The sequence below is a fragment of the Panthera tigris genome, chromosome B3, assembly GCF_018350195.1.
Source record: "Panthera tigris isolate Pti1 chromosome B3, P.tigris_Pti1_mat1.1, whole genome shotgun sequence".
Classification (NCBI taxonomy): Eukaryota; Metazoa; Chordata; class Mammalia; order Carnivora; family Felidae; genus Panthera; species Panthera tigris.
In genome coordinates, this window is record NC_056665.1 from 20,772,995 (window position 1) to 20,785,846 (window position 12,852).

At 38.8% G+C, this 12,852-nt stretch overlaps 1 protein-coding gene and 1 long non-coding RNA gene across 3 annotated transcripts in view; one reads left to right on the forward strand and one right to left on the reverse strand.

Annotated features, from left to right (window-relative positions):
• FAM189A1 (family with sequence similarity 189 member A1) overlaps window positions 1-12,852 on the forward strand; it is a 434,865-nt gene that overhangs the window by 265,264 nt on the left and 156,749 nt on the right. The gene's annotated exons all lie outside the window — the stretch shown is intronic.
• Window positions 1,673-12,828, reverse strand: LOC102972336. 2 transcript variants are annotated; one of them, XR_006218462.1, is made up of 4 exons: window positions 12,573-12,828; window positions 9,417-9,467; window positions 3,637-3,796; window positions 1,673-3,290 (listed from the first exon to the last, which is right to left on the reverse strand). It is a non-coding gene; the product is annotated as an uncharacterized LOC102972336 (long non-coding RNA). The 2 variants fall into 2 exon arrangements; XR_006218461.1 differs by having other exon boundaries at window positions 9,417-9,500.

Below are 12,852 nucleotides of genomic sequence, written 5' to 3' on the forward strand. Positions count from 1 at the left end.
TCTGCCCCTCCCCAACATGCGCTCTGTCTTTCTCTGCCTCTCAAAAATAAAGAAAACTAATAAAAAATTTAAAATAGAGAGCAGTGGATTTGGAACTGAGAGATCATAGCTTAATAAACAGCACACTCTCACACTAAAATATTTTCAGTACCCTCTTGACCTCACCCCACCTGGAGAAGACTCTTAGAGTCATTTTTCTTTCTGTTCCATCTCCCCACTCTTCTCCTTTTTCCTGGGGTATTCAGAGATCGTTTGGGTCCGGGTTCTTACCAAAATCTTCCTTCTTCTATTTCAAGAATCCTTATGAGCAACTGTAGTACAATTTACATTCACATTATCATTGTCCATTAAGATTTTAAAATAAATATTACAAGATTTGTTCTCACTATTGCTTACTAAACTCTGTCTTCACCTCCCATGGGTGCTTGTTTGATTTGGTTCTTTGGCAAGACTATACTGGAGTGTTCTAGTGTATGGCCGGAGTAAACTCCTCAGTAGGTACTCACAGGGAACCACTGGCTGAGGATGGGAATCACTCAGGCTAGGGTGAAGTTCCTGAAAATGAGGATGCATCTTCAGTACATCCAAGCAAATTCTGCCTTTCCAACTTACAGACTGTAAATATCTGGGCAAACCATAGATCCTCCCTGTTCCCAGATAACATCTAAATGTCTTTTTGCACAGAGAGGGAGGCTGACAGCCACCTTGTGGGCTTGTACCACTACCTTCAGCAGTGCTTCAAGCTGATGTTCAAATGTCTATAGATCTCAGAGCTAGGTGGAGGGGTTAGCACATGGCTAGTGACTGGGAGCCATGGCTTCACTAGGCGAAATCTGAACAACCAACAGATATATTCCCTTTGTTGGGATTCTCTCATCCACAGAAATCAGTTGGGATGCTTTGGGCTACAAGTGATATAAAGCCCAACTCACAAAAGCTTCAATGCCAAAGGAAGTAAATTATCTCAAATAACAAGTTCAGAGGTGGGCTGCTCCAGAGTTAGTTGGTTCAGCATCCTAGAGAAGTCATCCGGGATTCAGATTCTTTCCAGCTTTTCATTCTGCCACTTTCAATATTTTGATGTGTTGGCTTAGCTCTACTCATGGTCACAAGATGATTGCCACTGCTTGAGGCATTACACACAGATGTAAAATGTCTAGAAGAGGATTTTTTTTTCCTGTGAACCTCTTTTTGAGAGCAACTAGACATTTCTCAGACTCCCCCCCCCACCTCCCCCCCAACACACACACTACCAAAATATTCCTCACATCTCACTGGCCAGAACTGGGTCACATGTCAACTCTTAAACCAGTCACTTGTTATTTTGGTTGTATAATTTATTTATAAATTTAAAAAATACTGCCCTTGAATAAGATTAATCAAGTGAACATGTGAATGGATGTTGATATTAAGTGGCAATAAGTTGGGCTAAATTTCTGTAATTTGCACCTAATAATCACACCTGGACACAAAGGATTAGCCATAAGCATAACAGATATATCCACATTAATCATTGTGTGAAATTTCTCAATATACAGTTTTTAAAGGTCCAAAGTAATAACCACACTGAATTAGGTAATTTGCTTAGAGGTGCATGTGAAAGGAAAAGAAAACATGCATGAGTAGTATGAACCACTTGGATAATTACAAACAACTGAACAGCTCAAGAAAATTTCATAAGCACATTTTTAATGACTGATTGGATCCTAGGAAGCAGTTAATTAGCTAACATTTGCTTTTCCCATGCCACCTCTCTCAAACCTGTGGGATTAATAAAATCTGAATTAAAAAAAAAAAAAAACACCTCTTGTTTCTCGTGAAAGAAAGATGCCCTGCTTTATCCAGCCAGATAAAGGGATGTTGTTGCCAGCTTCAGGAGGCAGGGATCCTTCAGGAAACCAGCTCCTTGGCCTCTTGTGCATTTAGGGCTGGCTTTCCCACGGTGGCTTCCTGGTTGCTGGATGCAGCACTGAGGCCAAGCCAGCTGGGCGGGCACATAAGTAGGCAGCAGGTTCCCCTCTGCGCTTTCTTCCTTTCCTGATGCATGTGATTCTCACCCGATGTGCAGGGCTTTCTCTCTTCCTTGAATCACTTTCTCACGCACAGCACTGGTACGTTTGCTGTCCAACATGTTTGTATTTATAAAGTTGCTACTTTCCCCTGGTGTTACAGGGTGTGTTCTGTTTTACCTATTCTGTTTCTTCCTTCACCAGGCTTTGTGCCTCCTTTTGTCCAAGTGAGGTCAAACTTGTTTATTCCCTGGAATGCCATTCTTTCTTATTTTCTCTGTTCAAGGCTTCTGAAAGCTCCACAGAGCTGCCAAAACATCTCATGCACATGCAAGGAAAGCACTTAGAGGATCCGGGACTGAAGTTTCCTTTAGTATTGAGCTTCTGAGGGTATCTTCTGAGAGAACTAGGGACGAGTTGGTCAAATTCTCTTCTTAGCAGGGTTGTCATATATGCCCTATATGATCCACAAGTTTTCATGGAATTAGAGTAGCAATTGGTCTTTTAATGGTCTAAGACAAGTGGATAGAAGTGAGAGTTCTGGTTGAGCATAGGTTTTACTTATTCGAATGGTTTTCATACTAAGAAAGGCAATGATCATCATACCTTTTTGTCCAGGTGAGAGAGAGAAAGTCCAGGTAAGAGAAAGCGTTGCCCATGTACAAAGGACAGAGCATCTGACTTTCGTATTCCCTCCAGGGAGAAAGATACTTTACATCAATTCTTAATTTCTGAAAATATTTTTTGGGGGAAGTATCACACTTACTGGACTATATGAACTGAAAAAAACTAGTGTTGCTGTTCTTCTCCTTCTTCTTCTTTTACAGTTAAGATTTTCTTTTTTCTACCAGATGGGCAGCTTCCAGAAGGTACACATGGAAATCTGGTCAGCCAAATTAGTGAGTGGACTGAACCCCATGGTCAATGAGGTGACATGTCTCACCTGAATCACTCTCACATTTCTAGATTTTTTTTCTCTAAATTTTATTAAGTTTCACGATCCTTGTATAGTTCTTGTATATAATCTCATTGTTCCCGGTTGTCGTATTTAAGAAACTGTAGGAGCTAAATTCAATTCAGTATAGTGTAGTAAAGATATGACATCAGGGTAAGGGAGACTATGTCAAAGTTTGGGCTAGATCAATAAGCAAGTTATGTATGTCTTCCTTATTAATACATTGCATGTGTCTGAAAGGCTATTTTGGGGGTGGGGGTGGGTGTTGCCTTATTTTTTATTGTAGATCTTGTCTTCAGTGTTGTATATGGAAATGAAAAATGAGCCTGTGAAGCAAGGGAGAAGAACTTAAAATCACATACCATAAAATACTTATACTTTTGTAGATGTTAACTTATTTTGCATTTTTTTGTGAATATCCTGCATTGAGTTATACATACTGCACTATGATTAACTCAGAGGCAATTTTCACAGTATAGGTTGATATGTTTTGATATGGTAGATCTCTTTGAGAGAACAGGTACTTGTTCTTGCTCGTGAGTGGGAAGATACAGTTTTGAAACCACTGGATCACAATGCATGCACAATTGACTTTATTACCTATTTTTGATTTTGCCCTTCTCTCAAAAATAGTTGAGGGCCAAGGCTATTTATGCAGCCCCCAAAGCCTACCTTTGTCTGATGTCTCTGGTACAGGAAGCCAGGAAGCAGCAGGAACAACCAAAGCCCCCATTTCCTCAAGATATTTTGCTGCTGTTAAAGATTCATTCAACATTAGAGTGGTTTTTAAATGGAGACCTCCACTTGTCCTAGAAGTCACAGAATTGTGTCACTTAAAGAAAAAGAGAGCCAAGTTAGGAAATTTATTGTCTTATGAGCAGATGCTCTGGGAAACTCAGGATGCTCCAGTATATGGACATCTAATAAATGAGGAACCAGGTATTTCTTTACATGTTACTTTCAGGATGGGCTTTCTATTTTCCTTCCAATATGTGTGTATGATTTATGATTTAGAATTCTTTCGTATATTAATCATATTTTATAGCTGAAAGTTTGCCTAACTCAGCCCTGCCTTTCTGCAGGTGAAGAGGCTGAGACCTAACCAGTGAGAAGTCTTCCAGGACCCAGAGGAAAGAAATTGGTGGCAGAGGAAGGATGAAATTGTGTTCCATAAACCATATAGCATAAGGATGTTCATTAATCACCTAAAATATAAACAAAAATCTTTGTGACAGTGGCAGAAATCATTATTTCAACAGTAGACTCTCCTCCACTTTAGTTTAACTTTTTAATTAAAAAAAATCTTTCTGTTGGGGCGCCTGGGTGGCTCAGTCGGTTAAGTGTCCAACTTTGGCTCAGGTCATGATCTCACGGTTTGTGTGTAAGCCCCATGTCAGGCACTGTGCTGACAGCTCAGTGCTTGGAACCTGCTTTGGTTTCTGTGTCTCCCTCTCTCTCTGCCCCTCCCTGCTCACGCTCTCTCTCTTTCAAAAATAAACATTAAAAAAAAATTTTTTTAATTCTTTCTGTTGCTATTGATCCAGAAAGTCTGGGTGCCCTAACTGCATCTACTTGATGGTTCTCATTACTGTTTTCTTAGTCTTCTTTTCTGATTTCATCTCATTACACTTCAGAAGGAACATCTTATTAAAGATTCTTCAGCTTGACCTTCTTCAGGTTCTTTTTTAAATGGGTTTATAAAGACATAATTAACATATCATAAAATGCACTTGTTATCATAAAATGCACTTGTTTAAAGTATACAATGTCTTCTTAGCATACTTCAGAGTTATGCAGCCATCATTATCTAATTTTATCACATTTAATCACCCCAAAAAGAAATCATATACCCTTTAGCAATCACTCCCCATACCCCACCTTCCCCACAACAAAACTGTGTTCCACAGAAGCTGTAGCGTGTTACGGTCCCACCAGCAACATAGGAGGTTTCTCTGCATCCTTGCCAAACTTGATATTATCTGCCTTTTTGTTTAAAGCTATTCTGGTGAATGTGAAGTAGTATATATGGTTTTGATTTTGCATTTCCCTAATGACCAATTGTGATGAACATCTTTTCATGTGATTAGCCATTCTTACATCCTCGGAGGAGACATGTCTACTTAAATCCCTTGCCCAGTTTTACAATTGGATTTGTGTCTTCTTATTGAGTTGCAAGAGTTGTTTATATGTTCTGTATATATGTCCCTTATCAGATACATGATTATTTGCAAATAATTTCCCCCAGACTGCATAGATTGCCTTTTCACTTTCTTGAGTCTCCTTGAACACACACAAATTTTTAATTTTTATGAAATCCAACTTCTCAACCTTCTTGTTTATCACCTGGGATTTTAGTGTCTTATCTAAGAAATCATTGACAAATGGAAGGTCATGAAAATTTGCTCCAATGTTTCATTCTAAGAGTTTTTGAATTTTAATTCTTACATTTGGGTCTATGATCCACTTTGAGTTAATTTTGTATGTGGTGTAAGGTCAGGGTCCAGTTCATTCGTTTGAATGAGGATATCCATTATCCCAACACCATTTGTTGTTATTCTGCTGAATTATATTGGTCCCTTTTTTGAAAATCTGTTAACCATAGATGCATGGATTTGCTTTTGCACTCTCACTTCTACTCTACTGCTCTGTATGTGTATCAGTTTACTAGAGTTGCCATAACAAAATACACAGACTGGGTGGCTTAAACAACAGAAATTTCCTCACAATCTGGAGGCTAGAAATCCAAGACCAAAGTATTAGCAATAGTGTAGTTTCCCCTGAGCCTCTCTTCTTGACTTGCAGACAGCTGCCTTTCCACTGTGCCCTCAAATGGCCTTCTTTCTGTGTGCACATATCCCTGGTGTTTCCTCCAGGGATGAAGAAGGATGATGTCCTTATGAGGGCATTAGTCTTATTGGATTAGCAACCCACCCTAATGGCCTCATTTTAACTTAATCCATTTAAAGACCTTATTTCCAAAATCAGTCACATTCTGAGGTAGAAGGAATTGGGACTTAAACTTGTGAATTTGAGGAGGAGGGAGACACAATTCAGCCCATAACAATATGTCTTATGTTTGTGCCAGTACCTCACAGCTTTGATTACAATAGTGTTGTTCTGACATTATTGTGGAAGTATGAGGAAGTGGGAGTCCTTCAACTTTGTAATTTTTAAAGAGTGTTTTGGCTATTCTGGGTCCCTGGAATATCCTTATGAATTTTAGGATCAGCATGTCAATTTCTATTAAAAAAAATGCAGCTGCGATTTTGATAGGTAGTGTCTTCAATCTTTTATATATATATTTATATATATATTATATATGTATACACATTTGGTTTGCTACTATTTTGATAAGGATTTTTGCATCTGTATTTGTAAGAAATGTTGGTTTGTAGTTTTCTAATAATGTCTTTGGCTGGTTTTGGTATCAAGACAGTACTGGACTCAGAATGAGCTGGGAATCGGTTCTTCATTTTCTGGAAAAGTTTGTAAAGAGTCTTAATTCTTTTGTAAAGAATTTTGGTAGAATTCACCAATGAAACCATCTGGACCTGGATTTTCTTTATGGGAAGTTTTTAAACTAAGTCAATCTTTGTTTCTTTATATTTTCTATTTCTTCTTGAAATGTGTGTTTCTAGGAACTTTTCCATTTCACCAAATTTACCTCATTTGTTGGTATACAGTTGTTTATTGCTCATAGCATCCCCTTATAAACTTTTTTTTTCCTTTTTAAGGTTGGTAGTGATATACCCCCCTTCATTCCTGATTTTTTTGAATTTTATTTATTTTGAGAGAGAGAGCATGCAAGTGGGGGAGAGAGAGAGAGAGAGAGAGAGAGAGAGAGAGAGAGAGAGAGAGAGAGAGAGAGAGAATCCCAAGCAGGCTCCGCACTTTCAGCACAGAGCCCGACATGGGGCTCAATCTCACAAACTGTGAGTTCATGACCTGAACCAAAATAAAGAGTCAGATGCTTAACCTACTGAGACACCCAGGTGCCCACATTCCTCATTTTTTTTTTTTAATCAATATGGGTGTTCTTTGTTGGTCAGTGTAGCTGTCAATTTTATTACTTCTTCAAATTCTTGGATCATCGTTGATGAGTTTTCTTATTTCACCTGTGCCAGGTTTGCACTTATTTCTTTCCTCTGCAGATCATTCTTTTGGGAGTTGCTGGTAAGGTATTAGACTGGAACAAGTGGTGAGAGGCCCAGAAGTTTCTGGCACAGCTGACTTTGCTTTTATAAGCCATTGTGAATCAAAGAACACACTGTTTACGTGTCTCCTGAGGCACCATGAAGCAGTCTCTAGGAGCCCAGGCTTAAAAGAGAGCAAAACTGCTCAAGGCCTCATAGCATTTGACCTGCCTGTAAGGCTTCTGCTGTGGGCAATTAGTCAGCAGCCTGGGGCAGGTTTTTGGAGAACTAGCCTCAGAAAGAAGACAGCTGCAGGCTCTCAGAAGGGAGACATGGGTTTCTGACGGCTGAATATCCACAAGTACATGATCCTGGGTCTTCCCAGGCCTTGGAAAGGGGCAAGCCTTCTCCTTATCAGGAGCCTAAGTTCTCATTTTCATCTCAGGGAGGAAGAAGCCCTGTACTAACTCTCTTCTCTGCAGACTTTGAAGAACCCATGGTCTTTGTGTACTCTCCAGCCTTGAAAGCATGCCTGCTTCAGTTGTTAAGTTAACTCAAAGGAGGGAACCAGGAAGAAGAGGGAATGAGAAACAGAGGACCTGTGCAAAATTATCATTTCTCCAGGATTCCTACAGCCACCTCTAAAGTACCTCGGAATATTATTTCTGGTTTTCTGTTTATAATTGTTGTCTCCTTCAGGACCACTAGTTATGCATAGGTGGGATCTTTCTTGTCTGCCTTCATTATTTCTGTGTTTCGTTCCAATTCCCTTCTTTTATTCTTAACCCATTTCAATTTGCTCAGTTTTCTCAAAACTTATCTGTCTTATCCCTCTCTGGGTATTAGTTTTGTCCATTCTCCTTCTTGGTTCCCTTGCCCTGTGAGTTACCTCTGTTACAGGCTAAAGTGAAATCTAGAAGAAAAGAATGAGGCTTCTGTCATCTTGAATGGTGTGGCCTATAGGGAAATGCTTTGGGTTAAATAGGAGAACACAGCTACTCTAGAATAGCAAATGTTTTCAAATATGTTCTAAGTCATCTGAAACTTCTTTCTGCAGAGGTAAATCACCAGATTAGCTCACATGTACATTCTATATGGAAAAACAGTCTTTCCTGATTTTTACTTTGGCCTTATTGTCAGCAATTAAAATCATAAGTGCATTCCTCAACCACAGAATATGCCAAGAAACAATAAAAATATCAAATTATATTCAGATAACATCTGATTACATTCAGTAACCCTACAGGTAATATTAACTTTGTCTAGCCCCCTCCTTTTGAAACAAAGTCTCATTCCTTAATACCCTCTTTTCTCCTGCTTCATTGGGTTTGGATATTGCTTGGTCAGAATTTTTTCAGTTCCAAGTGAGGAGAACCAACTGGAAGCAGATAAAGCGAAAGGACATCTGACTTGCTTCAGTAAGTAGTTATCCCTAGTTTGACCTTGAACTCAGGATCCAGGAGTTGGCAGCATTAGGATTTCTCCATCTCTTAGATCTCCTTTGAGCTGGCTTCACCATGAAGCAGGTTATGCCCAAGCAAAGGCAAAGGAGGCTAGGCTTCCATCACTGTTTAGCTTGTTAGCTCAGGGAAAGAGAACCTATGTGAGCCTCTGAAAGGATGCTGAATAGACTTCCGAACCAGTCTCTGTGGCTGCCCTGAATCATGTGCACTCAGGAAAGAAAGGTAGAGCCTTACTAAGGTCTCCTAGAGATGGGAAGCAGTTCCTAAAGGGAAAAGATGCAGAACAAGTGGCAAAAACAAGCAAACAAAAAAAATTTTTGGCCACCACTGAGAGACCTTGTGTATTTGCAATTTTATAACTTAACAGACCTTAATGATTTTCATAAGTAAAAGGCTCCAGGTAACTGGAAGGTTTATATTTCTTGAAAAGAGTCTGAGAAGGTGCTTCTGGGCCAAATGGCTGCAATGCTTGGAAAGAGCTATCTCATCAAACTGCACCTCTCCACCACCACCCCCCACCCCCGCCTCTTCCACCAGTCAAGGACAGCTCTCTTGCCACTTAAAAGTATCCTTTCAAGAGAGATAAAGTGTTATCATGTAGTCCTGCTGTGTGATTTAACCCAGTATGGATCTTTGTTATGAATGGACACAAGGGATTTTATTACAACCATTAAAATATCTGGAATCATTTTCCTCCTGTCTACTCACCAAAATAGTATCTGCCTCCCCCGCTCCAACTCCTTTGCTCACATACTGCATACGGTCCCACTTTCTTTCACTGGAAAAGGCAGTGAAGCTGCTCATATATGATGGCTGCATGCTTTTATCATTGCTTTTCTCCCCCAAAAGCCCTTACCTGCTTTTTGCACTAGGTTGCTGGCAGAAAATTTTAAATCTTTGTCTGTTTCTGCAAGAAATACCAGGGAGTGAAGAGGAGAACCTAGTAAATAAAGATGATTAGAGATTGCTGGCAGTCATTTGCTACCAAGGAGATGAAATAAAGCAATTAATTACTCAGACATCTAAAGAGCAAGTGATAGTAGGCATTTCTTTGTTCAATGCATTTGAAATCTCAGCTAGCTTAATTTTTGCCTCAAAGAATTTTTACTTTTTTGTCTAGTAATAAAAATATTAAGATCATTACCATAAACCATTTGAAAATGTTCTTCTTTTTAAACCACTTGTCTTTATTACTTCACTGGCTGAACAAAAAGTCATAAATGTCGTATTCAAGTCACACTGAATTTGCTGAAAATTTGAATGTGTATAACTGCTACGGCATGGTGTCACCATGAAGTCAAAATCATTGAGAATGTATTTCTCATTTATCTCCCAAGCAACACAATCAACATTAATTTCATTTTTAAAATAATTTTAATAGTACCTTAATATGTTTTTTCCATACTTTTTTCTAATTTTTGTATGTACTTGTGTTTCACTGCAGTAAACATCTTTCTATATACAGCTTTGTAAAGTCCTCAGACACTTTCCTTAACATACACCCTCTGGAAAGAAGCAATCTATTATCAACTACCCTGTCCCACCTTATGTGAGGTACTTGGCAAACCTCTCATCAGTTCCCTAATGCCTGGATTATTATAGTAGTCCCCCCCTTATCTGTGGTTTCACTTCCCACTGTTTCAATTACTCTTGGTCAACTGTGGTCTGCAAGCAGATGATCCTCTTTCTGACATAATCTCAGAAGGTCAATAGCCTAATGCTACATCACGATGCCTGCGTTATCCCCCTCACTTCATCTTATCACGTAGGCATTTTATCATCCCATATCAGAAGGGTGACATTTTGAGGGAGACTACATTTACATAACTTTAATTACAGTATATTGTTGTAATTGTGCTATTTTATTATTATTTTCAGTCTCCTACTGTGACTAATTTATCAACTTTGTCATAGGTATATATACGTATGTATAGGAGAAAACATAGTATATATAAGATTCAGTACTGTCTGCAGTTTTAGGTATCCTTTGAGGGTCTTGGAATATGTTCCGCGTGGATCAGGGGAGACTACAGTAATCTCATTTCATTGATTTGGAAACAGAAAGGAGTGTCAGTAGCTGCCTTGATATCACACAGGTTCCTAATCTAGGTCCATAAGGCTCCATAACTTTGCTTTTTTAAGGACACCATGTTTATGTTCTGTCTGCTTTAACATATGGTTAAGAGGAGTCTCTGAAGGTGCACTGTCTTAATTCAGAACCGCCACTTACTTGCTATAGGACAGTTAATATTTTCTCTGTGCCTGTTTCTTCCTTTGTGAGAAGAGAAACATAATAAACACACAGGCCTCACAGGGTTGTTGTAGTGACTGAAGTAATATATGTACACCACTTAGAATAGTCTGACCCTTTGCAATAATCATTAGCTGTTGTTTGTATGTATTATTATTAGTGTTTGTGTCATTATCATCACAAGTTTTTCCTCAAACATCCATGGCTTCCCATGTCAATCTAAAATGGAGTGTGGGTCTGGGTGACTTCTCCATGTGATGCCTAAACTTCATTCTAGTATTATTGTATGTCTGTCTTTTCTCATGTGCATTCTCCTGGACACAGTGTAGGGAGGTGTTTTAACTGAAATCTTTTCTGACTTTGAGTATGACAATCTACTGAGTAAAGATGCTGCTGAAGGACACTGCAGATTTACAATGAAAATGCAGCCTAATTGTTGACAGTGGCTTTCATCTCATTTTGCACTTCTCTGTTATCTGTTGGTTGCTGATTCTTCCTCCCTTCTTTCTCTCTTTCATCTTTTTTTTTTTTAATTCACGTTACAGCTGATTCTATTGGAGGGGACTTTTGCAGAATTTTTTATTGCAGGAGGTTTAACATGAAGCCCAAATTTGTAAGGAAAATGAAGATGAATTTTCTCATTGTAAAAAAAAAAAAAAATGAGTGCCTTGATGATATATTTGTTTTTCTTAGTAGGCTTCTGTCATTAAGATGGATGCTTGAGGATATATTGTTAGATCTTGCGTGGAACAGAGTTATTACTCATAGCTCACTAGATTTTAGCATACTTGCATCACAACATGGAGTATCATTTTACATTTAGTATTGCAGTTCCAATGCCATTATCAGATTGCATTTTCATATTGAATTACAAACAAAAATTTTATGTTACTAACACTTAATGAAATTTTAATAAGGTTGTGTTTTGATGCTATTATTCAAATAATGTGTTTTGAATTGCTTTCCTTTGAATATATTTGCATTAAAGAGGAACTCAGTTTGATTTGGTTCTTTCAAGAGTTTTCCCACTTTCTGGGCGCTGCTTTCAATAAGATAAAGCAGGAAATTCAGTTTCTTCTCTGCAAGTCAGTAAATAGAAAAGGAACACATTTGCTAAGATCTGTAGAAGTAATGGCAGCAGACTGCAGATGGTTTGAGCTAATGAAATGACTCATGTTGGCTATTAGGGTTGCACATGATACCCCTGGGTTCTCTTTTCTTTGAGCCCTAAGGCTAATATATTAAAAATTAAGAAATTTAAGAGATTCGCATTATTGCAGTTCTTGATCAGTGATGCCCAAAATTAACTGAGAATCTCTTGAGAGAGCACGTTTCTGTTTGTAGCGTTCTTATTCATTTCTGCGAAAATTGTGGTTGTGGGCCCAACGCAATTTACGTGAGCAAGTGCTTTCCAGGAGAAATAAGCAAGAACACTTGATTGTAACGTGCTTTATGTGGTGGTTTGTCCTGGTTGTCTACCAGGGGGAGTTTGATGCATAATTATAAATACTGAAATAGCGAAAACATGGTTAAGAGTCCTGTTTACAAGGCAAGCCTGTCTTTACCAAACATTCGTTTTTAATAAACTCTTCAGGGCATTAGAGAAAAGTAACTGGTGGTAAATGTTTAGGCCGGTTTGAACCTGCACCGAGGGGTGGGGGTGGCAAAGACAAAGCAAATTAAGAGTCATCTGGGTCTTTTATTTTTTCAACGTCGCTGTATGTAGAGAGAAATGCTTTTACTTCACTTTCACACTCTTACCTTCCTCCTCCCCTTACTTTTCTCCTACATTCGTTCTTTGAGTTCCCTCCATCTGAAAATACTCGCGATTTTAAAACTCGTAATACTTCTGCAGTATTTGCCTGAGTCTGTGTGGTCCTAAAACGAGCTGCACACTTGCTTAGGAGTTTTGGTTCCTGTCCTCTATTTAGGGGCTTGGTAAGGACAACACTTTTAATTACAACAAAAGCCACTGCTGTGACTCGAGATGAAGCACAGAGACCACCCACCTCCTTCGGCCGACGCACGGCGGCAAGGCAAA